This window comes from Lethenteron reissneri, chromosome 11, assembly GCF_015708825.2.
Source record: "Lethenteron reissneri isolate LAM-NWPU_2019-01 chromosome 11, ASM1570882v1, whole genome shotgun sequence".
Classification (NCBI taxonomy): Eukaryota; Metazoa; Chordata; class Hyperoartia; order Petromyzontiformes; family Petromyzontidae; genus Lethenteron; species Lethenteron reissneri.
Genome location: NC_083789.1, coordinates 8,204,667 through 8,230,738, shown reverse-complemented (window position 1 = coordinate 8,230,738; position 26,072 = coordinate 8,204,667). Strand labels below are relative to the sequence as shown.

At 43.3% G+C, this 26,072-nt stretch overlaps 1 protein-coding gene across 1 annotated transcript in view; it reads right to left on the bottom strand.

Moving 5' to 3' along the window:
- LOC133341194 (uncharacterized) overlaps positions 1–26,072 on the bottom strand; it is a 46,870-nt gene that overhangs the window by 9,289 nt on the left and 11,509 nt on the right. The window lies entirely within an intron of this gene.

Sequence of the window (26,072 nt, the reverse complement as noted above, 5' to 3'; positions counted from 1 at the left end):
AGCTTCGCGTTGACCGGTTAGGAGGAAGTGAAGGTGGCGGTCCGCTTCTGGAACGGTGTCCAACTTTCTAGTTTCCCGTGGCAACGAAGCGTTGGCTTTGAATGAACCAGTTCATTTACACAAGTGCGGAAATTATCACGGGCAAAAAAGCAAGAAAAAAATTCGCACGCTGTGCTGTATATAAATGTTTGAAAAATCTAAGCAAAATAATTCGACTGAGCAGCTTATGAATGCTTATTCTATTTCCCCTCCTCCGACCGCCCCGGGCCTTGGGAATAGCACACGGTTTCGCGGTGTTGATGCTAATCTAAGGAAATTGCCCTCCTGCCAGCTGTCGACAGACAACGGACAGCAATCAACGCGATAACACGAATATAATCTGTGCGTGGCAGACAGGGCTGAGGTGGTGTTCGGAATATGCATGGGCAGTCATCAGTCGCAGCGGATCAGGACGCGTCCCCGTGATTATTTCCAATCATACTTTTAATCTATTTCGTTTAATTTTAGGTGTTTTTTGTGTTTTTGTATCAAGTTGAGTTTCCTTGTAATACTTTAAACTGACAATAACACACACAGGTATATATGTGATGTTTCATTATTTTAGGTCAAAGTCAATGTCAGCCTCCCATCTCAAGTGATATATATTTGGATCTTACGTAAAATGATGACTCAAAAGCGAGTGGATAGTATGTCCACATTTCTACGGAGGCGCAAGTATATTTACGCATTCTAGATTTGAAGCTTTCGTGACTGCAAGGATTCATATTCCTAAGTTTTTTCGGTAAAGTCACGTAGGTAAAACAAAATTTAAATTTTAATTAATAAAAGTAAAATAAAAATAAAAATCACGACGTTTCGGAGGCAACACAAGCTTCCGTCTTCAGGTGGAACCGTCACAGCCCGACAGCTGTATCAAGTAAAAAAAAAAAGCTTGTGTTGCCTCCGAAACGTCGTGATTTTTATTTTACTTTTTTTTTTACCTACGTGACTTTACCGAAAAAAACCTAAGAATATGAATATTCACGCATCTAAAAATGTTTGTACAGTTTGTTCAGCAGCCATCATATACAGCAAACAAGGCTATGGACGAAACCTACATGAATTTGCCCAGGTGTCCCAGTGGTAGAGGGAGCGGATTGAACTAGGAGTTCAAATCCTAGTTGGGGGGTAAGTAAAATGGGGACCACTTTTGTCGATAAGTCAACAGCGTCTGTCCTATGGATAGACCCAGCCTGCCATAGGAAGATGACATTTCCACCACTGGCTCAGGGCTGTAAACAGTTGATGAGCACCATCTCAATGCTCATTGGAGCAGCAAAGCGCTGACATTTGTTGACATTTACATGTGCACGCCAAATGTATACACTGCGCTATGCATAAAGATAAGGATTTGCATATATTACACACTTGCGCCTTACGTAACACAACACCAGGAAAATGGTTACATCACCAGGGCAAGCAAGAAAAAAAAATATGAAATACAAATGTTCCGCCTGAGGACGACCGCTTGTGTTGCGATCGAAACGTCGTGATATTTTTTAATTTTTTTACCTACGTGACTTTACCGACAGAACCAAAGAGTAAACATGAAATACTTAAAATAACAAACAGGAGAAAACGATGACCTTCACACGCACACCAGGGCATGAGAGCCAGGGAGAGCCCGAGCATTGTGATTGAGTACATGGTTTGAAATGTGACGGTGATAATAAAGTTGGTCATGATGATGATAATGTTGTTGTTGGGATAATGTGCATAAGGGACTGATGTGCAGCTGCATTGTGTTACGCAAGCGCGTGGAGAAGCAAGTTCCAGAGCCAATGGAAACAAAGGTGAGAGGTCACCATGCACGCTGGAGAAGGCTGCGCGCGCTGGAGAGAGTGAACAGCTTTTTGTTGAACGCCTAGGATCCAAATGCCGTCCCGTCAGCAGAGGTTTGTGATCCTGGGGAGCCAATCAATGGACCAAAAGAGACAGCGTGTTGTGGGAATTTGAAGGCGCCGCCCTCTGGATATGAAAATGATCGGATCGTCGGGGATTCTGAGGCCAGAGGGGCTATCGAAGCAAGATGCTAACACAGTTTCGTAGACCGCGTTCTCGATGGTATGAAGTAGACTCTCGATTATCGGCGTGCGGTTTATCCAATTTGCGGATTAAAACTGCGCACCTGAGATTTTGACATGAATTAATAACTCGTGGATTTCCCCTTAGGCACAAATGAATAATCTAAAAACAGTTATACAACATTGTTATTCTTGGAATTTTTTTTATTACAAATCACGTGTTTCAAACGGAACAAATATTTGGTCCGGTTAATCTGCTTCAGAAAACCTTCGGCCGATCACTACCCATCACCACCAACCCATGCCAAATCAGCTCAAGCCTCCCGTAAGTCACGTGACCACACCTGCTCTAAATCCCTTCCATCTCCTGGTTCCCCGTGAAAATAGACGCCGCTACTCAATGCAGCTCACTTCTGCTCCCTCCTTCCATCTCTCCTTTCTTTTCCCTGCCCTCACATCATCAACCACCTCTCATCCCGGACAACTTGGCCTGGTCATTCCTTCTCCACCTCCTTCCCTTCCTGCCCTGGCGCTCCTTCTCTCTTCCTTCTGCTCATCTTGAGCCGTGCCATCTTTGTCCATCTCAGGTGACTTCCGTCCCAGAATCCCTTCCTCTTCCCGCTCCACTTGCTTCCTGTCTGCCCTATCACGCAACCGACTCAACTCTCCTTCCCGTCGTGTGACACATGTAAAAATAGTTTTTGCGCGAATACGGAATCATGCACGGGTAATGCTGCACCACTCGGGGTATTTGTTGTGCACTTAAAAAAAATAACAGTTCATGATGAACAGTAAAAGCAGAATCCAAAGGTTAATGTCACGAAAGAATAAAATAAAAGGCTGCAAAACAAAGAAAATTGGTTTGCTCCATACCGTTAAGAGGTTCTTCACCACTTGCATTGTTTTTCTTCTATTCTCTTTATTGAAGTCTCTGTCAGTCTGGTTCAAAGCTTCTTGCTTTTTTCCTGCCAATTCGTATTATCATCAGCCCAGCACTGAGCGCTACCTTTTCTTTCCGCACCAGCAATTATAAAGCAACAATTCCACCTCAAATTGCCGCATGTAATTGCACGGTTCTCCTCCTCACGCCAGACAATCCCCCCCCCCCCCCTTCACAAAATCCACTCAGCACTTGTCTCTGCTCCTCCCCCTTTCCCCTTACAAACACTCCACAATCCCCCAACCCCTTCCCCGCCCCTTAAAGCCCATAACCGCCACACATTTTAACACGTTATAACCAATTCAATTACGCTGACAAACGCCGAGTTTCTCCAAAGATGTCGGGGCATAAAAATGTGGTCGAATTTAAGCCCTCGTTTTGCAGGTCAATGTTTAAGGCCCTCTTGGCTATGTTTAGCGGATGACACGTTGGAATTATGAGTAAGCGTGCCATCTTGGGAGGTGGGTTTAAAATATCTGGCTTTTTACGTTTTGTTACAGAAGATTCCACAATAAAAAAAAAAAACTCTGGGTGCAGACCAATTGTTTTTTGTTCTTATCCTGGGAAATATTTGAGAACATCTGGCTGAATAATCTAAACTTTCCAGGGAACGAGTAGTTCACTCATGTATTACAGTGTCCAGATGAACTACCCAAGTGTCTTTAGTGTTACAGGCAATCTTCAGACAATTAGACCCCAAGTTAAACACAAAAATCAAATATCTGCCGTAGAACCTTTTCAAGATGCTGGGGGAAATGCTCCTTCGCGAGCAACTCTCGTGCGAGGTGGCCAATGCCACGCCTGACCAATGTTGATGGTCACACACACACACACTACACCTGGTAATGATTTACGGTTGAGTGGACCTAGGGGAGGCACAAGACTAGTTCAGATTTGCTACGGATGTTAGCCGCGATTGGGAATTGATGTCACGTTGCCAGGTTCATAGCACGGCAAGAGAGACAGTAACAGGCCCGGTTACACCAGTCACGTTTTGTCTTCCCCTAGCGCCACTTCTTGCCACCGATGTTATCTATAACTATTAATCAAACCCAGATCGTCGATTTCATAGTGCAGTGAGCCAACCCCGACATTGCTACTTACAGAACACAACAGCAACCGCCATTCTCCACCACGTGGCCGTTAGGCAATCACTGGACTTGCACCAAGCTTGGCGCACTTAAGGGCCACATGACATTACAAAGATTGGCAGGCGGGCAGTCACTGTTTAATCTGCAAAATGCTCTACACGACTCATTTTTATATGATAAGCAACAACCGGTTAAAACAACTGAAATATTGAGAACAAGATGTAAATTAAATTGGCATAGCCACGGTAACACTTATCAAGCGATGTGGTCAACAAAAGATGCAAAAACAGAGAAGAAACCAAAGGTACATTCCTGTTGCACCATGATTCATCTCAAGGAATTTTCCAAGCAAAATATTTTAATAATACATATCTACAGGAAACGGCTCTAGCTCCTGGCCATATAAATTATCCAGGCCTTCTCACAACCAGGAAGGTCAATAATCGTTGTGAACATGAAAAACAACTCAAATATCTGGCCTTTTGATGATATTGCATGCCTTGATCAGGTCAGCACAGAAGCGGAGATGTAGGTCCTCTTGAAATGTCCCTACACTGCTGTTGCAGCAGACTGAGGGAGAATCTGGCCTCTATCCAGGACCGCCCTGGAAATAAAACCCCACCCTGGGGCTCTCCTCGGAATTCCTGGCAAGGCAATGTTGAATCATTCTTTCCAAGACCTTTTATACCCCAGCGGTCGTTACAATCGGGGTAACCCTCCTCCTTACCGAGGGGCGATCACCAAAAGCATCCTTCCAATCCTGCAGAACCCATCCCGAGATTCAAACAGCCATACTAGGCGACCTGCACACCCCCTGACTCCGTCAGTAGTTTACTGGGGGAGGTCATCCCTGCTTGACGCTTCACAACAACAGTGGCAGCGTGACATCATCACATCGCCACGTAATCTTGAATAGACTGTTGAGGCAGTTAAGGCTGGAATGGTCAATGAGATGGGTGGTGTGGCTGGCACCATGCCCCCAGCTCTGATGTTTACACCGCACACCAGGCAGTCGTTTACAAATGAGTTGAGTTCAAATATCACTTTCCACACTTTGCTGGGTTTGTTGTTCAATGCGCAAAACCGCAATATACAGCACTGCTTCCCACACAAAGACAAATATCCACCGTGTAGCCTGTAACAGACTGTTGGGGCAAGTGCTGTTAGCGAGTACCTATGAAGGCCGGCACAGCACACGAGGGGGGGGGGGGGTTGGCCGACACCCAGCCTGGCCGCCTTTGTCTCTCCTTATGGCAATGTTTACACACCGCACCAGGTACTCATTTGAGGCCGAGTCGGCCTAGGGGATGCCCGGACCGGTTCAGATAATTGTCACTGGTGTTGGCCGTGAGCAGGATTCGAACGCTTCCCACACACACACATGCATGCACAAGCATATATGAACAAATATGCAGACATTTTCAAGAGAACGCAGCAGATTATGATTAGCACAATAAAATATGTTGTACATTTGTATTCATATTAATATAGTGTGCGATATAAACATTTCAGTCAAGACGTTACATTTCAAACGATCACGACGACGATTAATGTCACATCCCTAGAATATTTAGAAAGCATTTTTTCGCAGATGATTAAAAAGCTCTATTTAAAATAAAGAAAAATTACTTAAAGTTACATAGTTTGGGTAAAAGCCGTTACAATGTTACACTAAAATTTAAGTAGACTTAAGCAGCGTTCAGATTACAACCGCAGTAATTACAGGCATTCACATTAATTATAATGCTCAAGAATACAGTCCATTCAATTTGAACTTAAGAAAAAAATATTAACAGCTGCTTTACGTACATTTTTTTAACGTGAAGATTAATGCATTTGCAAATGCGTCCGCTAAAGTACACAAGAAACAGTGAACAGGAACAAATGAGACTGATGGCAATCCTGCAGTGTGTTATTAGTGAGGCTTCCAGCATGTTATTCAACTGTGATCATGGTCGACATTGAGCAAACAGTACAAGTACAAATTTAGATTTAAAGCTTTCGTGACGGTAAAGTCACGTAGAAGGGAAACAATAAAATAATAAAAATATAAAACAATAAAATTCTCACGACGTTTCGACTGCAACACAAGCAATTGTCATCAGGTGTGAAATCCACAGCAAGAAATTTTGAAAAAAGTGGCGTTTTTTCTTAACGCCAGCACCATGGACAGCGATTTGTATAAGTGCAATTTGTGTTGAGAATGCAATTTGCACAAACTATAGTTTTTCTTTGTATAATCATACTGATAGCGGTGGCAGTGGTTAGGCACAACTGAGCTACGGAAACAGCAAACCTACAGTGAGGGAAAAAAGTATTTGATCCCCTGCTGATTTTGTACGTTTGCCCACTGACAAAGAAATCATCAGTCTATAATTGTAATGGTAGGTTTATTTGAACAGTGAGAGACAGAATAACAACAACAAAATCCAGAAAAAACGCATGTCAAAAAAGTTATAAATTTATTTGCATTTTAATGAGGGAAATAAGTATTTGACCCCTCTGCAAAACATGACTTAGTACTTGGTGACAAAACCCTTGTTGGCAATCACAGAGGTCAGACGTTTCTTGTAGTTAGCCAACAGGTTTGCACACATCTCAGGAGGGATTTTGTCCCACTCCTCTTTGCAGATCTTCTCCAAGTCATTAAGGTTTCGAGGCTGATGTTTGGCAACTCGAACCTTCAGCTCCCTCCACAGATTTTCTATGGGATTAAGGTCTGGAGACTGGCTAGGCCACTCCAGGACCTTAATGTGCTTCTTCTTGAGCCACTCCTTTGTTGCCTTGGCCGTGTGTTTTGGGTCATTGTCATGCTGGAAAACCCATCCACGATCCATTTTCAATGCCCTGGCTGAGGGAAGGAGGTTCTCACCCAAGATTTGACGGTACATGGCCCCGTGCATCGTCCCTTTGATGCGGTGAAATTGTCCTGTCCCCTTAGCAGAAAAACACCCCCAAAGCATAATGTTTCCACCTCCATGTTTGACGGTGGGGATGGTGTTCTTGGGGTCATAGGCAGCATTCCTCCTCCTCCAAACATGGCGAGTTGAGTTGATGCCAAAGAGCTCCATTTTGGTCTCATCTGACCACAACACTTTCACCCAGTTGTCCTCTAAATCATTCAGATGTTCATTGGCAAACTTCAGACGGGTATGTATATGTGCTTTCTTAAGCAGGGGGACCATGCGGGCGCTGCAGGATTTCAATCCTTCACGGCGTAGTGTGTTACCAACTGTTTTCTTGGTGACTATGGTCCCAGCTGCCTTGAGATCATTGCCAATATCCTCCCGTGTAGTTCTGGGCTGATTCCTCACCGTTCTCATGATCATTGCAACTCCACGAGGTGAGCTCTTGCATGGAGCCCCAGGCCGAGGGAGATTGACAGTTCTTTTGTGTTTCTTCCATTTGCGAATAATCGCACCAACTGTTGTCACCTTCTCACCAAGCTGCTTGGCAATGGTCTTGTAGCCCATTCCAGCCTTGTGTAGGTCTACAATCTTATCCCTGACATCCTTGGAGAGCTCTTTGGTCTTGGCCATTGTGGAGAGTTTGGAATCTGATTGATTGCTTCTGTGAACATGTGTCTTTTATACAGGTAACAAGCTGAGATTAGGAGCACTCCCTTTAAGAGTGTGCTCCTAATCTCAGCTCGTTACCTGTTACCTGTATAAAATACACCGGGGAGCCAGAAATCTTTCTGATTGAGAGGAGGTCAAATACTTATTTCCCTCATTAAAATGCAAATCAATTTATAACATTTTTGACATGCGTTTTTCTGGATTTTGTTGTTGTTATTCTGTCTCTCACGGTTCAAATAAACCTACCATTAAAATTAAAGACTGATCATTTCTTTGTCAGTGGGCAAACGTACAAAATCAGCAGACCACATCGATTCATATGAAGACCCTTAAAACTCACATGGAGATCCAGAGACTCATATTGAGAAATGGAATGCGTTGGCAGTACATTCCACCTTCACCATCTTTTAGAAATATCAGAGTTCAGCATTATCACCTGTCATGAACTAACAACCACCAGAAGCTCCTTATATAGATAAAGTAGTTTTCAACCGTTAAAAATGTCTTAAGAATTGATTTTAATTAATTTTAATTAATTCTTAGCTCGAGTTCCATTTGTCCTTAATTATATTTCTCGTATTATATTGCTAGTGGGATGCCTGCTGAGATTTCACGGTAATAAATTCCTTCGATGGCGTTTTCTTCCAAAAGTTAGTATTTTCAATGATAAATAATTTCACCGAAAATTATTCTAAACTTTATTTTGTAACCAGTAATAATTATCCATAATCAGGCAGTAATACACTTTGGCGAGGACTGTCGCGTTCAAATATCAATAGAAAAAAATAAATCTTTAACGTTTACACTTGTATGTGTATTTATAAATGTTCCGGATAAAAACTGTTAGGTCATGTGCAGGTACTATATGATTTATCACATCACAAGATTGTGAGAGGTGGTGACGGCTTGGGGAGGCCTTCAACCAGCAGTAAATTGAATATGGCTGATGATTCTGAAATATCTTCTTGGTTCTTTCGGTAAAGTCACGTAGAAGGGAAGTAATAAAATAATAAAAATAAAACCTAATAAAATAATTATCACGACGTTTCGGCCACAACGCAAGCAGCCGTCCTCAGGTGAAGAAACAGGTCTGTCGAGAAGACCTGAGGACGGCTGCTTGCGTTGTGGCCGAAACGTCGTGAGAATTATTTTATTATGTTTTATTTTTATTATTTTATTACTTCCCTTCTACGTGACTTTAGCGAAAGAACCAAGAAGATGAATCCCTGCAGTCACGAAAGCTTTAAATCGAGATTCTGAAATAGAAATTTACATTTCATAGAGCAATGCACGTGTTTAATCCATGTAATAACACCATTTGGTCCATACATTGGTGTATCGAATGTTATAGTCCGTGATCCCAGGCCAGATATTTTACTTGTCGGTACCACTTGAGGTGGCACAAATTTGATTGTTCTATATTTTTATTTTTGCTATGTGGCCAATAACTGGACATCCGTGAAAAAGTACTTAATAGCTCTTCGGATTTCTCAAGAATAAATAAAGATTCTGAACAGTGAATTATGTGATAACCACGTGCAATGAGTGGGTGTATCAACTAAATCACTATTAGCCGTGTAAATACATTGAAATTACTATAGTTTTGCGACCTCTGTGTGATACCAACGTCTGTTCTGGCTCATGGCCTATGAAGAAAATATTTACGACAAGTTGGGTGGCAGAAATTTTCAAATAAAAGGTTAATCTTCAAAAGCGTCACTGCTGTTATCACAAGCCAACAACAACCACATACAAGGTCCATAATAGAAGGTTTTGGGTAAGATCGCGTAAATATAAATACGTCGTTAAACCAACCACCACCCGACACAGCCAATTAATAAGGTTTGTCACGTAAACAATGGACACAATTGTTCACGAAAGCCTACGTGTTGAAACGGGCAAGGCGCTCTGGAAATGGTGTGCACGCTGGATCACGCCGTTTCGTCTCTTCCGTTTAAACATTTTCTTTCCCTTCTCTCTCCATCGCTCATTCCCAACGGGGCGAACAGCAACGCGGGCGAGATAGCGCGCAAACATCGTGGCCGGGCGCCGTTGTATTTGCCATCAGCTCCACCGTGTGGCTGAGTCTGCACGACTGCCCCAGGACGGGGCGGGGTGGGGGAAGGGGGGGGGTCACGTGCGCGTCCGCGACATTTTCCGAGAGGTTAATGGGGGTGACCTCCCGCAACGTATGGGAGTTAAAGTGTGGACAATTTCGGTTCGTGGTTGTGGTTTTTTTTTCGTTCCCCATAGCATGTCCATGCAAGCAAAATTGATTTTTTGTTAATAAACTTATTGGAATGAGTCGTAAAAATGCCGGCAGAAAAAAAAACATTAAGGGATCCCCTATGATTTGTCGCGCGCATAGGAAACACAATTTATTGCAAGAAGGCACGTAATAATATTTGCGCTCGCGTTCCCGCGTTACATCCATTGCACGTCCCTGAGATTAACCGCTCTTTTGTTCGCAAAATATTCGAGGCTTCAAAAACGGTACGTTACGTCATTTGCACAAATGCTATTCACGGTTTGAAGAATATTGAAATGTTTCAATTAATACTCTTGGGAGGGTGGTAGAGGAATAAAACCTCACAGCGATGCGTATTCTTTCGACGGGCCGGCGTTCTGCTCTTCATTATTTCACGACGCTCTTGCGAAAAGACAAGACGTGCTTAGCTCCGTGTGAGAACAGTAACATTTCACTTACTAAAAACAATTTGCAGTCGAGTGAAAAATTGAATAATAAAAATAAATAAACTGGCGTGATAGATGATTGATTTCGGGGGTCTTTAAAAAACGATATTTTAAAACATCCTATTTCTCTTCCTTGCGAATACATGCAGTCCGTATTTCATCTCTGTGCGCGTAAGACACATATATAACTCTTCAATAATTATAAACAAATTCGGCAACGTAATCACAACGGTACGCACAATAAAATCCATTACGCTCGGCGATATCCCGATTTACTCGCGGCCACGAAGCAGACGTCCTAATTTGGCTGCACGCAGCAGAGAGAGAGAGAGAGCGAGAGCGCACGCCAGGTATTTCACGGCTCATGAATACAATCCGACACGCCGCTTCAATCAGCGCGCCCCGATCGCCTTTTCCAAAGGATGGCAAATCCCGAGCCCCCTCCGGCGATCGTGTCCCCCTCTCCACACCCATAACCACCCCCCCCCCCCCCCACCAACCAACCAAGTGCCCCTAATAGTCCGAGACCTACACTCTATTAACCTGCCAGCAACAGCCGTGCCACCTCTAGATACGCGCAGAAAAAAACGCACGCGCACGCACGCACGCACTGCAGCCCCCTTCACAGACATCGGCAGCCCAAAACCCCATGCCTTGGTCACGTACCGCATTAGTTACCGCATTAGTTACCACATTACTGACCGCATGAGTTCAAGGTCAAAGTCATTTCCTGCTCAAATGGATGGTGAATCGGTGGTGCTCACCTCCCCCATATTTACAGCCCTGGGCCCGTGGGTGGAAACTCGGCGTTCATGTGGCAGAGCAGAGTCTCTTCAGAGGGCGGCAATCACCCCGCAAAATGATTATTTTAAATGTATCGACCCCGGAGTGATGACGGGGCTGAGTCGACCCCCAACACGGGATTTGAAACCTCGCAACCGTCCGTCGGCGAGCGGCTCGCTCTGCTGCTGAGCAATCAGGCCAGTTGAGCGTTAGTTAGTTAGTTGTAGTAGTAGCAGGAGCGGCGTTTCGTTGTGGGGGATATGTATTGTCCTGAGTGGACAGCGTGGTCCAGATGTCTTGGGACCCCCGCATTTAATTCTCTAAGACTGAATATACTCTTTGGTTCTTTCGGTAAAATAAAACAAATAATAATATAATATATAGCAGTTATTATATTTTATATTTTTTTCCGCCTAAGGACGACCGCTTGTGTTGCGATCGAAACGTCGTGATATTTTATTTTTAGTTTTATTTTATTTTTCTACCTCCGTGACTTTACCGAAAGAACCAAAGAGTATGGATTCCTGTAGTCACGAAATCTTCAAATCAACACTTAATATGTTTACATATTATGCATTAAAACAGAAAATGAATACTCTTAGGTTTTTTCGGTAAAGTCACGTAGGTAAAAAATAACATTAAAAAATACTAAAAGTAACAATAGAAATAAAATAAAATAATTTATATTATTCCTTTTATTATTTTTAATTTATTTTTTACCTAGGTGACTTTACCGAAAAAACCTAAGAGTATGAATCCTTGCAGTCACGAAAGCTTCAAATCTAGAAGAAAATTAATATCCAAAGGGGAAAACAAAATTAGGGGTCACATAATTGGGGGGGAAGGGGGTGACAAGACATCAGGACCAACCTGTCGAGACACACGCGCACGTTACACTGCTGTAAGGCCATCGCGGCTGCTTGATGATAATCATCACAGCAAGGCGCATCGACTGGCGCAGCACAAAGAGAAGGTACGGGCAGCCACCTTCTCTAAAAGGCATTCAATGATCATCCACTTTCTTCTCTGCCTGTTAACGCGGGGCGCCACACATCGCCGTAGAAATCTCCGTAGCAGTTTGACTCACAACCTCCTCCTCTCTACACCAGGGAGCAAGACCACCACTGCCGTGGCGGCATTTGTCCATGTCGTCTGGAACACGGCCATCATCATCATCATCCCGACCTGCACATTCGCAGCAGCATTTCAATCTACGCCGACTTTTCAGAGACACTCAAAAAGCCCCACCGCCCCTCTCTCTCTCTCCGCCCCTGGCTTTCGAGTGTGTGACACGCAGCTTGGCTCCACGCCTCAAGAGTCACGGGCATCTGTGTCTGTGAAATATTGTGCACGTTACAAATCGCATTATTGGTAGTAGTAGTATTGTCCCAGGCGTCCTCTGGCAGGCGCCCTTGAATATATATACTTGCTCGTGTATGCATCTCGATTGAGGGGAACACACACACACACACCCATGCGTAGCTCGCATTAGTATCCTGATCCCCCACGCGAGACCAACTGGGCCAAGAGGCAACGCTCACAGCCAAGGTGCCCCAAAGACAGGCAGGGGGGCTCCTCCGGTGGCTGGCACGCGTGGTAGAATTTGAACCGAGAACGACATTGACCCTTGCCGTGCAGGCACCACGTGCGTGGGACAGGACAGACACGGGGATGGATGTCCCAAAGACGGCGCTGGATCGACGCGGCAGAGTCACGAATAGGGGGCCGAGAGAGCTGTCGCGAGACAGGGAGACGTGGAGGCAGAGATTGAATTTCGGTCCGTCGCCTTTAAAAGCTTAGGGCAGACGAGAACTAATGAAGAGTTAGGTGGGCCACCTTTGGCATCTGCGAACTCGGCCAAATGACACCTGAACGACGCCGGCATGGATGGAGTAAGCGAAGGGCAGCAGTTGGTGAGGGGTGGGTGAGGGGTAGGTGAGGGGTGGGTGAGGGGTGGGTGAGGGGTGGGTGAGGGGTGGGTGAGGGGTGGGTGAGGGGTAGGTGAGGGGTAGGTGAGGGGGGTGAGGCGAGTCGCAGCGATGGCATTGCTGCAAGAGGTCGGGGGGTGGGGGGGATGCGAGCGGGGGGGGGGGGGGGAGGAGAGAACCCATTGGAGAAATACCGAAACCAGGTGACGGCGTTTGAGAGGTTAGTGATCTACCGCTAATTATTTTATAAGTGGGTGTCAAATGCGATTTGTACGGCAATTGACGGGGGCTGAGGTGCAACGCAGCTGCGCGCCAACGTTGAACAAAGGAAGCCCCCCCCTCCCCCTCACCCCCCCTCACCCCCCCCTCACCCCCCCCCCCCCTCTTCAATCGCAACCCTCTGCCAGGGCCACCCACTGCAGCAGCAGCAGCAGCAGCAGCGGCGCAAGCGGCAACGCGATTTGAAGTGAGCGTGGCACAGAATCATTATACACCCAAGCCACAGAGACACCATCACCACCACCACCACCACCCCCCTCTCGTTTCCCTGCAGCAACGAACAAAAAGGAAGAGAGAACCCACGGCAGACATAGCAATCGTCGCATGCCGAGCTAATTACCGGTGTTATAATTGCCATCAGATGTGCAAAGAGCGAGGGAGGGAGGGAGGGAGGGGAGGAAACAAAAAGGGGGGGAGGGTGGGAGGAAGTAATCGTTGCCACGCGCTTTGAAACTCGAAGCCCTAATCTGTCGTGACATCTCATGGGTGTGGGCACTATCTTTTGACACTGCCGACAACTGCTATGAACGCACCGTGATAAAAGCGACAGAAAACACAAAGCAATTATGAACTAAATACTTTTTTTTCTTCTTCCTCAAGCGCCCCCCCCCACCCCCTTCCACAAAAAAATACGTTCAAGAGATACTTTGTTGAAAACAGATTACGTGAAGATTAATTATTTTTTGAGTCGGGCTGCAGTTTGAGTTGAGCTGGCGTCTCCTTAACGCATTCGTTCTCTTTATTTTTTTTTCAAAGAGCTAAATTATTTGATGGCAAATTTATCTCGTCATATTTGTTCTATAAGTACGTGCTATCCCCCGAGCGAATAATTTCACTGCCGCCACAAAAAATAGTGCCACTGAAATCGTTAATCAGTTCGGCCACTTCAAAGAGTCGAAAGCTATTTACAATAACAACCCATCTGCACCCTGCCATTCGCGACCCCATCAGCGTCCGATCTAAGAGAGCTCCACCATGATTTTTACTTCCCCGTTTTATTATAAATCGCGAATTCCCCACCCCCCCCCCCCCCAAATCACCGCTTTATCAGCTCTCGCCAGGCAGTGGCCTATTTGTGCTTATTACCGTTGCGGACATCACGATCGGCGACGGATAACGATGGGAATGTTGTGTACTTTTCAAATTGGGGGCCTCCAAGGTCCATCCATTTTAATGCATAAAGTAGCAGAATCCCACGAGATAGGGGGGCGAGGGGGGCCCTCGCAATGCCGCCCCCCTGCTATCTCGCCGTTCGGGTCTCCGCTCTCACGCTGCTATTGGCTGCTGAACTTCTCCAATCAAGAGCCGAAGGGTTGGTGGGTGGGTGGTGGTGGTGGGTGGTGGTGGGTGGTGGTGGGGCCAAACCTTTTTTTCTCATCCGATTTTTTTTCTTTTTGCAATTCGCCAAGCGGAGATGCATTTTGCGGCCATTTTTCGCCAATCACGTTGGTCCATCTAACAAGGGGGGCTAGCTAGCTGGTTTTAGCTGGCCCATCACCCAAGCCAGAATCCATTAGTGTCATTTATGGGGGGGGGGGGGGGGCACGGTAGCTGCAATTTAGCACGGCGTTAGCGGACAGCGGCAGGGGATAACTACGCTGCCATTCCTCGGTGGGCCAAAGCCGACAATCACGTGCAGAAAACACTGTACAGAGTGTTGAGCATCAAAGGTAGACGAAGCCTTGCATCTTCACCCTTTATTCGTAGTTGGGTCAGAATGCTCATCTTAAATTACACAACTGTGTCGCGGTGGCTTCACACATATAGTTGATGGGACTGATTATAGATTTGTCAGATGTGAAATCCAGCCTGTTCACTTTATATTTCATATCCGTACAGACATTTTCTCTCTCTCTCTCTCTTTCAGTTATCTGGCCAAGGGCAGGTGTCTGCCTCATGTTTCCTCTTCCTCACTGAGTAGATATACTCGAATGCTGAATCCCAATTCTTAGTCCTTATCGAATTGTTTTGCTGTTATATATTCGGTTTTCAGTTTTCCGCTATACTATTATTTCTAACAGCATTGCATTTTTTTTCATATCATTCTATTTTCGCGGCCCGCTGTCAACCCTTAAAAAAGCGTCTTAGCTCAATGGGCCCTACGCCCAGGTGAACAAAAATTAAAACAAACAGAACCATCGGATTGCAGTAACTCACTACTCCACACTCCATATGCTTCTTGTGTCCTCACTAGAATAGTTTTGGCGGTTTACCATTGCCTTCCGCTACAGTGGTCTTTGAGGTGAGAAATTCACCAGATGCAGTTGTACAAAAACGTTAAAAGTCAGCACGTGATTGTCTGCTGAAATTGACATTGAGTCGCTTCTCATCTTCTGAGCTCGAGGTATATATTTCATATTTCACATTCTTATCCATGGGGCATAAAACCGCTGCTGACTTCCCCCACAATGTGATACTTTATCTACCCTGCAGGGATGATGGTCTGAGTCAACCCACAGTGAGGATTTCGACTCTCAACCTTTCCGATTGCAAGCCGCTCGCTCCACCACCGAGCTACCTGGAAGTTTTGTTGTTGTTTGAAATTCGTTGGAAGATGGTTTATTTGATAATATTAATTATTTTAAGTATCGTCTTAAGACACGTTTTCTTAAGTCAGTTTATGCTATTTAGCTTATTCTCTCTTGGCTATTCCTTATTCTTAATAAAGGCGCCTTGAGACAGTGGAAGGCACCTTACAAATAAATGTGAATTAATATTTATGCAATTCATTTAATTAAATGTCACCTGGAAAATCTCTTGAGATGGACCATCTCTTTTGCCAGGGTGTTCAGTTATCACAGGAAGGATAAGTATAAACGATGTCACCGTCGTCAAATCCATTGATGCCACCAACGCACATTATACCAACTTAATGAACTTTGTAATTTTCGGTTCCAATCCTCGTGAGGTTTTTTTTTCTTCCGACGTGCTCGTTAAAATTGCCTCCCCTGTTGGTGCTGATCCATTGGCCAGCCACTCCCACTGCTGTAAGTGCCCCAGGACAACCTCGCTGTGTGTGCACCGGGCTGGAGCGGCGTCAAAACGTCAGCTTTTATAATGCCAGCGGCATTTGTGGCTCACGTCGGCAAAACTTTTAAATTGCAGCGCTCTGGGGGGGTGGGGGGGTGGGCATGGACCGCGAGTGGCCACGTGGAAAAAAAAGGGGGGGGGAGGTTCAAGATGACAGAGTGGCAGCACTGTCATAGTCTGATGATGAGGCTCAGCATTTTTTTTTGCAAAGAATTTACATACTTCGTCATCATCGTGACCACCGTCAGCCACGATCTATCCACTGTTGGATGAAGGCCTCCCCAAGCCGTTGCCATTCATCACCGTCCCGCGATGTATTTTAAAATACAATATTAGGAATGCTGAGCACATAATCTTCCCTTGACTTTGCAAAAAAGAAATGTGATAGGAAATCACATTGCACTTCGTGATTATCGCTATTATAAAAAAAAAAATACACCACCAAGGAAAGATAACGCTCAAATGTCAAAAGTGTGTTGTAATTTACAACCACGATACGCATTCCGTATCCAGATGAATCATTTATGGGCTCTGCAGAAAGCTGAAGGATGAGGAGCCTCTATTAGTCTCAGCCTATTTTATTTTGTTTTGTAAGTGGCTATTAATAACAGCCGTTAATAGCAACAACTTAAATCATTGTCAGTGGCCCTGGATAATTATTGGGCCATCATCAGATGTCAAGACACCTTCCTGCTGAGAAAAATGGAAGCCGTAAATAAACATCCAAAAATGTCTGTGTTCACAATTGGACATTATCAATCACAGATCATCCACAATATCACAAAACGCATTAACACTAGCAAACATTTAGAGACAATTACATAGTTTTTTAGGCTGAAAAAAATCGCACAAAAACGCATTATAAATAATGGTGTTGTCATTTGAAGTGCGCTTAAACGTTCAGATTTTGTTCTGAATACTAATTTACTTGATAATTACATTGTGGCTACAGTTATAGAAACAATAAAATAACTATATTTGATGAACACAAAAAATACGCAGGCCAGGAGAAATTTGGTTCTACACTTTAAGTTTCTAGATTTCAGTCCTGAGAGGTTAATTGAAGGGATCTCGGAGGTAGCTGCACCTCTGTGGTCCGGTATGTAACAAGTAGGGTTGCACTGCTTAGTGAGAGTTCTCAATGGTTACTTCTGCGCATGACATACCGAGAGCACAATCGTCATTACATTGGGGGAAAGACGAAAACTGTCAACGATTTTGAAGAAATTACAACACCTATGGGAAAATATGCATACAACATGTGGTAAAAAATATTTCGACAAACTATAGAAGTGCGATGAATGGGAACGTTTCTAAAATCACCCCACCGCTGTCGACCCAGCAGAATAAATTGGTAGACCAGCTTAGTTTATCAGCAATCCACGTGGTAGTCACAACCACTTCAATGAATTCTGGCCAGCTGGGAAGAATTTCAAAATACCTTACAAGTGGTGCTCTATATAGCTCCCTCTAGTGGTGGCCGTTCCACCAGCAATGGCATGAATCCGCAAATGCAGGGCTGTAACCTTCACCTTCACAGTTTCTTGGTTCTTTCGGTAAAGTCACGTAAAAGGGAAATAATAAAATAATCAAAAATTAACCCGTAAAAACAAAGTTTTTCACTATAAATCCTTTATATGCGTGGCATCGGTTTTATTTTATTATTCATTTCTGTTTTTCTTGAGTAAGAGTTTCATTTTTATCACATTGGTATTTTAAATTAAATATTAAAAAAAATCCTAAAAGGTGGAAAAATTTTGGAAAAATTTGGAAAAATTTTTTAACTAAAATAAATTGTCACGCACAACGAGTCTGTGTGCAAAATGTCAGCTCGATTGGATCACGGGAAGTGGGTTAAAAAACGACCGAAAGATTTGCACGGTCGTAAGCGCGCAAGCAAGCAAGTGAACTTAATATAAAGGATTTAAGAATAATACATAATAATTCTCACGACGTTTCGGCGTTGTGGCCGAAACGTCGTGAGAATTATTTTATTATGTTTTATTTTAATTATTATTTTATTATTTCCCTTCTACGTGACTTTACCGAAAGAACCAAGAAGATGAATCCCTGCAGTCACTTCACCTTCACAGTTTATATGAACGTGCAGGTTAACTTTGAACCGTCCTCCGTACGATTGGATGCATGTGCAAATCGCAGCTGTTGGCCAATGACAACCATGGTAGCAAGAGTTAACGTTTAATGGTTTTCATGATTTCTAGTCTTCTTCGTTTTGGTATGGCTGATGTTGATGTAGAGCAACAACTATAATTCTACATTGAGGTGGTTTGTACAAGAACACATTTCTGCGGAGGGAGCTGGTAGGAACGTTGGGTTGCTCGGTCAATGGCCAGGGTCAACGGCGGCGTGGTGTATTCCGAAAATATGCCCGACTGTGAGGGCGAGCTACAAGCCGGCGTGAGTAGGTTAAGCGTTGAGTTCTATAAGGGCACCACGGGGTGACCAGCCCCTCCCCACCCAGCCCCACCCCTCCCACCCTCCACCCAGCCCCACCCACCCCACCCAGCCCCTCTCCACCCTCCCCACCCAGCCCCACCCTCCCCACCCAGCCCCACCCTCCCCACCCTCCCCTCCCCACCCGGCCCTCCATCGCCACCCAGCCCCTTCCTGCACGACGGACGGACACAATAATCCCCTGTCGGCTGGTGTAACCAGGAGGTTCCTACCAGTATCACTTGGTCAGGAGTAGCGGGAGTGGTGCGTCACTGTGATGATGCCTTCTTCGTATTTGTGTCTAGGCCATTGAGTCGTTATGCTTTTCATGGTTCTGTTCTGGGTGGTGACCACACTGACCGGAGAGCTTTTATATTTTCCATGAGTGCATCATCGTGATCAACAATTATCCGAATCTGCTGCTGCCATGTTTTATGTGCAGATGGGGTTTAGGGGTTGTGGCCCAGAAGCTTGGTGGAAGATCGAAGCCAGGGATGTTCTGCATAAGGTCTTCCATGAGGTGGCGTTTGTGACTTCTTGTGAACTCCACTCGACTGTGCAAACATCATCAGGGTCGATGCTTATTATTTCTAATGAGGCCACCTGGGCATTGTAGAGATGCCCACATCAGCTGCATGCCATGAAGTTAATTAAATGATAGTTTCCATACCCCTGGACTGTAATTCTATTGTACATGCCCAGTGGAGCACTTGGCGAATAATGCAAAGCTATGCGTACTTTTATTTTATTTTGTAAGTTCGCCAAGACAATTTTACGAAGTTAATTGCATTTATTAACTTTGTACGCAGCAAGTCAAAAAAGCATGTCCAATCGTGACTCGGGATGATAATTTAAGCGTAATTAAATAACAATTATTTTTTTCAATGTCAGCAAAATATTCTAATTATTTTAGGAAATGATTAATTGCATGCAACTGAATTATAACCACGCAATCAAATCTTTAGCTGAAACATTTTTGTAATGTTTGTATTATAACTCGCTCTACCGGCAATGACATATTCTCAAAATATGAACGAGGTTTTTTTTTACCGAATGAACGTTTAATAAAAACATTTATTTTAAATACCTGTGCATTCATGAAATGGGTGTACAAGCATTTAATTACGTGACATAGCCGAAGCAATAAAAGGCCCATTCTCTGAATTCACAGAGGATGTATCTGTCCCAGCGAAGAGGGGTCAAAGCATTTAGTTGTTATTATTCTGCTGGGGATGCTGAGAAATATGCGATAGGGATGGGTTGGAGACTCTCTCAAGGTGATTTATTCCTGTAGGCGGGGAACTGGTAAAATTAATATGTGATAAATCTCCCCAATGCTTGTGCCTGCGTTTTTCATGCAGTCAATTATTGCCAGAGCAACATCACTCACGTCACATTCATGGAAGCACACAGAAATGAAAAGTCTGGTTTTTGTCACAAGCCTTTGTCATTATTATTTTACATTACCATGGAACAACAACCCAAATAAAATTGCCGGCGAGCAAAAAAATCGAACTAGCGGCTGGCTACCTTTCCCGCAAGACAATGTGCATGGTGTAAACAAAACGTTAGGTAGTGTGTGAGGGTGGGATCCTGGGGGAGTGGGGTGGGGGTGCAACTGTGGATGGCTTTGTTTCGATAGTGGGCCACACGAACGAAAGGTTAATCAACATTGTAATGAAGCAGTCGCTGTGAGCCGTGAACACATCCCTTCAGCAGAGCCCTATGACCTCTGACCCTGGATCCACATATAGAGCCGATGGACACAATACAACTAATTATATTAAATATGTATATGCAGAATTAATTGTTAAAATGCAGGCGGGGTAAGGTAGTGGTTGACGCACGTTATTTACTCATTTATGCATTACGTTTCTCGACAGAAAAACTAAAAACATCTTGCACCTCCGTGAACAGCATCATGCTAAAAAATATGCATAAAGTAGCACGCGCTGAAGGAAGGTTCCTCGTTGTAAAGAACAAACGAACAAATTCTTTAAAATTACCATCTGCAAGACGCAGAGAGAGCCAACGGTGGCGCTTTCCCCGTGATGAGTTAATGGCATAGTCGTACGACCTTTGGCAGATGTCCTCTGGGCACGTGTGCCCCGCGGTTTGCACGCCAGCACCGAAGCCCAATGATTAATGAGGGTAATTAACCTTTCATCGGTGCAGGCCAAAAATATAATTGTTTTTATGGAAAGGACGTCTATATATGTATATTTCATTTTTTTACTTTTTTTTTCCAACAACTGCTTGGAGTAATTTCAAACGTTAGATTTAGATTGCTTCTAGCAAAAAAAAATTCATTGATTTTAAAAGCGCATTTATGTGAAATTTTCGCCAACGTTTCCAACGGATTACTTATCGAACACGTAATGTGTTTTAAAAAAAAAATTAGCTGCTAATAAACGTAATCATTTAAGGGTTATTATACTTATTTTAGATTTCCGTGCATGTAATTGATTGCTTTATTATTGAAATGGCCCCAAGATTCCACCAGCTATTTTTCCAGCTCCTCAACACCGTGTTCAGCTACAAGCAAAATGTGATGAATCAAATTTCGCTTTGCTCGGAAGAATTTCCGCCCAAAGACAGAAAAGAAATTATGCTTTTTTTTTTTACCCCCAGTCTCTTCTCTTCGGCAGCTACTACGGCATTTAACCTCCGAACCCTCCATCACCCAGCACGTCCCATGCCCAACATAATTCTTTCCATCACGCCACAAAGCAATTCAAGTGCGACTTGTGATCGCGCGGAATGGCTGTCAGGCAGCATTACTGCTCACCCCGCAAACGCTCCATTACTCAAACGGATGGCAAGCGCACGTGCAGCATGCATTTGCCATATTGGAACGGTGTGTGGGCATTTGGGACCAGGGACACACTGAAATTGGCTGTTCAAGAGACAGGTCAACAAAAACTCATACAGTAATTCGATAACCGCAAAGCCATCAAATGGCGAATACACCATGAGTTGTAAATGATTAAGCAAATCAATAATAATTTCGGAATGCCACATTGGCTCTGGTTTGATAAGTTTTACCTCGTCTCTCTCTCTCTCTATTTCTTTTATCCTCTCTTTATATTCTCTCTCTCCTCTCTGCCTTAAACCCACATATAGATTACTCTTTAGGTAAATCTGTCTGTACCCAAAGAGTCGATCCTCTCAAACCTGTTCTTGTTTTTCTATGGTTGTTTTGTTAGATACATAAATTGAATAGAATGGCAACCAAAAAAATGGCACGTCACCAAATAAAAAAAATAAATTTTAGTCGAAGACTTTACAATTTAAATTAATCTGTTTTTTAGATACGGTTCTTTTAATATCATGGTTGGTGTGTTTGGGTTGTGTCAAATACTATTCTACATTTAATTGTGTTGAATTATCACAACATTAATTGGTTTTAACTTTTGAAAACTTGTGTTCAAACATTCCGCAGCACAATATTCTAAAATTAAAACTAGGAACCAGTCATTTGCTGAGGAAATTGGTCGTAAATATCAATCATTATTGAGCCATCTTTATCTTTAATTCACACATGACTTGAAATACCAAAGACCATAAAAAAACCCAGTGGCATCTGCAGTAAGATGAAAGATTGGGGCAAAAGAAAATTGCTACATTCATTGCATGTGGCAATTTTCCTCCATGAATGTTATTTCAAAATAACTCATTTGGTTGTAATTTTATCATTGCAAGCATTCTCAATTAACTGATGCACGAGGCTCCCTCCACACTGTTTGGTCATGCGGGTTTGTGTGACCGTACTTCACCACGCTGGTCAGTGCGGAATGGTGACGGTGAGGGCCCAGAATAGGTTCAGATACCAATGGCCACCGACGTTAGCCGTGATCGGGAATCAAACTCATGCCGCTCCGGGTTCAAAGCGCTGTGCCACCAAGTCACTGTAGCACCACTTCGCCCTATTCATTAGGTTATTTTATTTTTATCTCTCGTTTCAGGACACTCTACCCAAAAAGGTGCCCTTCACATTTGGCGACCTTTTGTGCTGCGAGACAATGAACGTGCCCCAAAAGGCGGAAAAAGTGAATGAATAAATAAACAGAACAAATGCTGCCTCAGCCCAGATTTAAAGTCTCTGTGTAAAGCATCGATTCCTGATGTTTTATCTGCTATTGTGTTGCGGCCCAAAACAAAACAACAGATCACATAGTCCAAATGGTAGAGCACACACACACACGGCACAGCACTTCTTGTGTTCTGGTGACATCCCAAACTGCACACTTTGGAGCCTAGAGCCAAGACATTCTCTTTCAGCCACCGCCTGATGTATAATAAGGGCATTGTGTTTTGTTTCATGTACTTGTAGTGTAAAGTGAAAGGCAGGTTATTTTAAAAAAATCAAATGGCCTCGAGTTAAAAACTGTGTTTACCGAGAAACAAAAATCCATCACGAAGAAGTGTTAAATCATGAACATAATTTTTAAATTCGAAATTTGAAGTTTTCGTGACTGCAAGGATCCATACTCTTTATTTTTTTCGGTAAAGTCACGTAGGTTAAAAAAGAAAAATAAATAAATTAAATCACGACGTTTCAAGTGATACAGTAATTTTGCTGTGACGGTCCCACCTGAAGACGGAAGCTTGTGTTGCCTCCGAAACGTCGTGATTTAATTTATTCGTTTTTCTTTTTTAACCTACGTGACTTTACCGAAAAAACCAAAGAGTATAATTTTTTAAGTTTGCGCCCAGACAAAAGCAACTGAACAACATTGACCGGCCTACATCATACACCAGCAGCAGTCGGAACGCTATATAACCGTAGTTCCTTAAGAAGCACATGCAGTGAAACATCGAACATTGTGCCGAAAAACAACTGTTTCATTTAAAATACCATTTTCCTGGTTCTTTCGGTAAAGTCACCTGGAAAGGAAATGATAAAATAATAGAAATACAACATAATAATAATTATATTTTTACATTTCTTTTTATTATTTTATTATTTCCCTTCTACGTGACTTTACCGAAAGAACCAAAAAGATGAATCCCTGCAGTCACGAAAGCTTTAAATCGAAAAATTAAATACCATTATTATATCTCCCCATAGATCACTCAACATATCATGCATTAGACTTAATTTTCCACTCGATATTCTACTGAAATCTGAGCTGGCTTGAAGGTTAATACTCTTTATAATAAGGCACTGTCATTCGAGTACAGGTTACACCTATCCAAAATAACCTTATCTAATTGTGCCCTATATTACTATCAAAAGGTGTATAACCGAATCAATAACTCGAAAATAACGACCCATTATTCGTGGAATAGCATTCCGGACTGTTCTGGCTCAAGTTAAGCACTGTATATTTTAAATTATTAAATCAATCTGGGAGTGAATATGATGTAGTTCCATTGTTTTAGTGGTTCCCCTTGGTCTGAAGTAAGTGGCACCAGCGATAAATATCCACCTTGGATTTTTGCCAAAGCATCGCAATGGCTAAAACCCTGAGGTAAACATTAATTTTATGACGAATTCACAAAAAACTTCGACAAAAACAAACTGTGACAGAATCACTTTCAGCGACAAAGTGGTGATAAAACCACGAAACATCTGGTTCGCCTTCACATCTTTGTTGGTTGTAGAGGAATCCCCACCCATTGTGCACTCGAAAATCACCATCAATTGAGTTACCGCTGGATGAAAGCCTCCCCCAAGTCGCCTCCATCTCCCACAATCCTTCCGATGACTTAATAAACCTCCCAGCACCGACGTCTTCTCGGGTGCGTTGTATTCTTTAATTTAAGCTAATTTATTTTATCAAAGGTAAGGCCCCACTGAGCTATGAAATTCGTTTTCAGAAGCGACCTGGCCACAAGTGGTAGCTCGCCGTAGTGGCTTATTACGTGGGAATGTATAGCAGCCAACTATCCTAAACGCGTGTCTCTAAATGTGTCTTTCTTTTCGACCATCGTCCATCATCCCGTTTAGCACCGGAAGAGGCATTCAACGTGCGCGCGCTCCCCCAGTCCACGTCCTCCACCAATTTCAGTATCTCGATGTCATTATTCCCAGTAATGCGTTTCTTTGCTGTCTGTTGATTGTTGTTGTTGTTAACGACCACGTTTGTCAACGAAGCACGTTATAGCAGGTAGTAGAGTTGCGCGCGCAGATTCAAAGCGTGCGCGCTTGTGAACGTATTGCAAGATTGTGGCCGTGTCCTCCGGGTTATAAGACGCCACGGAGTGTTTGGGGTGCACCCCCAACTTTTTCTGTCACAAAACCGGGGGGCAAACGTGCATCTTATAAACCGGACAACACGGCACAGTCTTGCATTTTTAAATCCTTTATATTAAGTTCACTTGCTTGCTTGCTTGCGCGCTTACGACCGTGCAAATATTTCGGTCGTTTTTTAACCCACTTCCCGTAATCCAATCGAGCTGACATTTTGCACACAAACTCGTTGTGCGTGACAATTTATTTTCGTGAAAATTTTTTCCCAAAATTTTCCACTTTTTAGGAAAAAAAATTCATATTTTATTTAAAATACCAATGTGATAAAAATGAAACTCTTACTCAAGAAAAACTAAAATGAATAATAAAATAAAACCGATGCCACGCATATAAAGGATTTATAGTGAAAAACTTTGTTTTTACGGGTTATTTTTTTACACTGTATCTTTGTATCCGGATGTACATAGTTTATATGCGAAGAAATGTCCCATATAAGAAGTACAGTAATTCCATGCTAATATGATAATTGTTTTTTTACCCTTTTTTCTGGCAACAAAACTGACACCTTTTTTTACAAGGAGTCATGTTTGCATTGACCACAATACCTACAGTCGGAATGCAAACAAAAAAACACTACTCTAATAATGTATGCACTGTCCTTGAAGTTGATTGGTCCACACCCGAGACAGCTTTTCTTAGAGCCTAGTCTCACATGGTGTTGGACCAGATGACGCCAAAAGGCACACAACTCAAAGACAATGCACCATCAGAGTATGAGAGCTCGAGGTAAGGATTTACACCATTGGAACCTCATTTGCCAGTAGCAAAATATGATAATTGTTTTTTTACCCTTTTATCTGGCAACAAAAATTACACCTTTTTTTACAAGGAGTCATGTTTGCATTGACCACAATACCTGCGGTCGGAATGCAAACAAAAAACACAAACTCTAAGAAAAGCTGTTTCGGGTGTGGACCAATCAATTTCAAGGACAGTGCATACATTATCAGAGTTTCATCTTCTTGGTTCTTTCGGT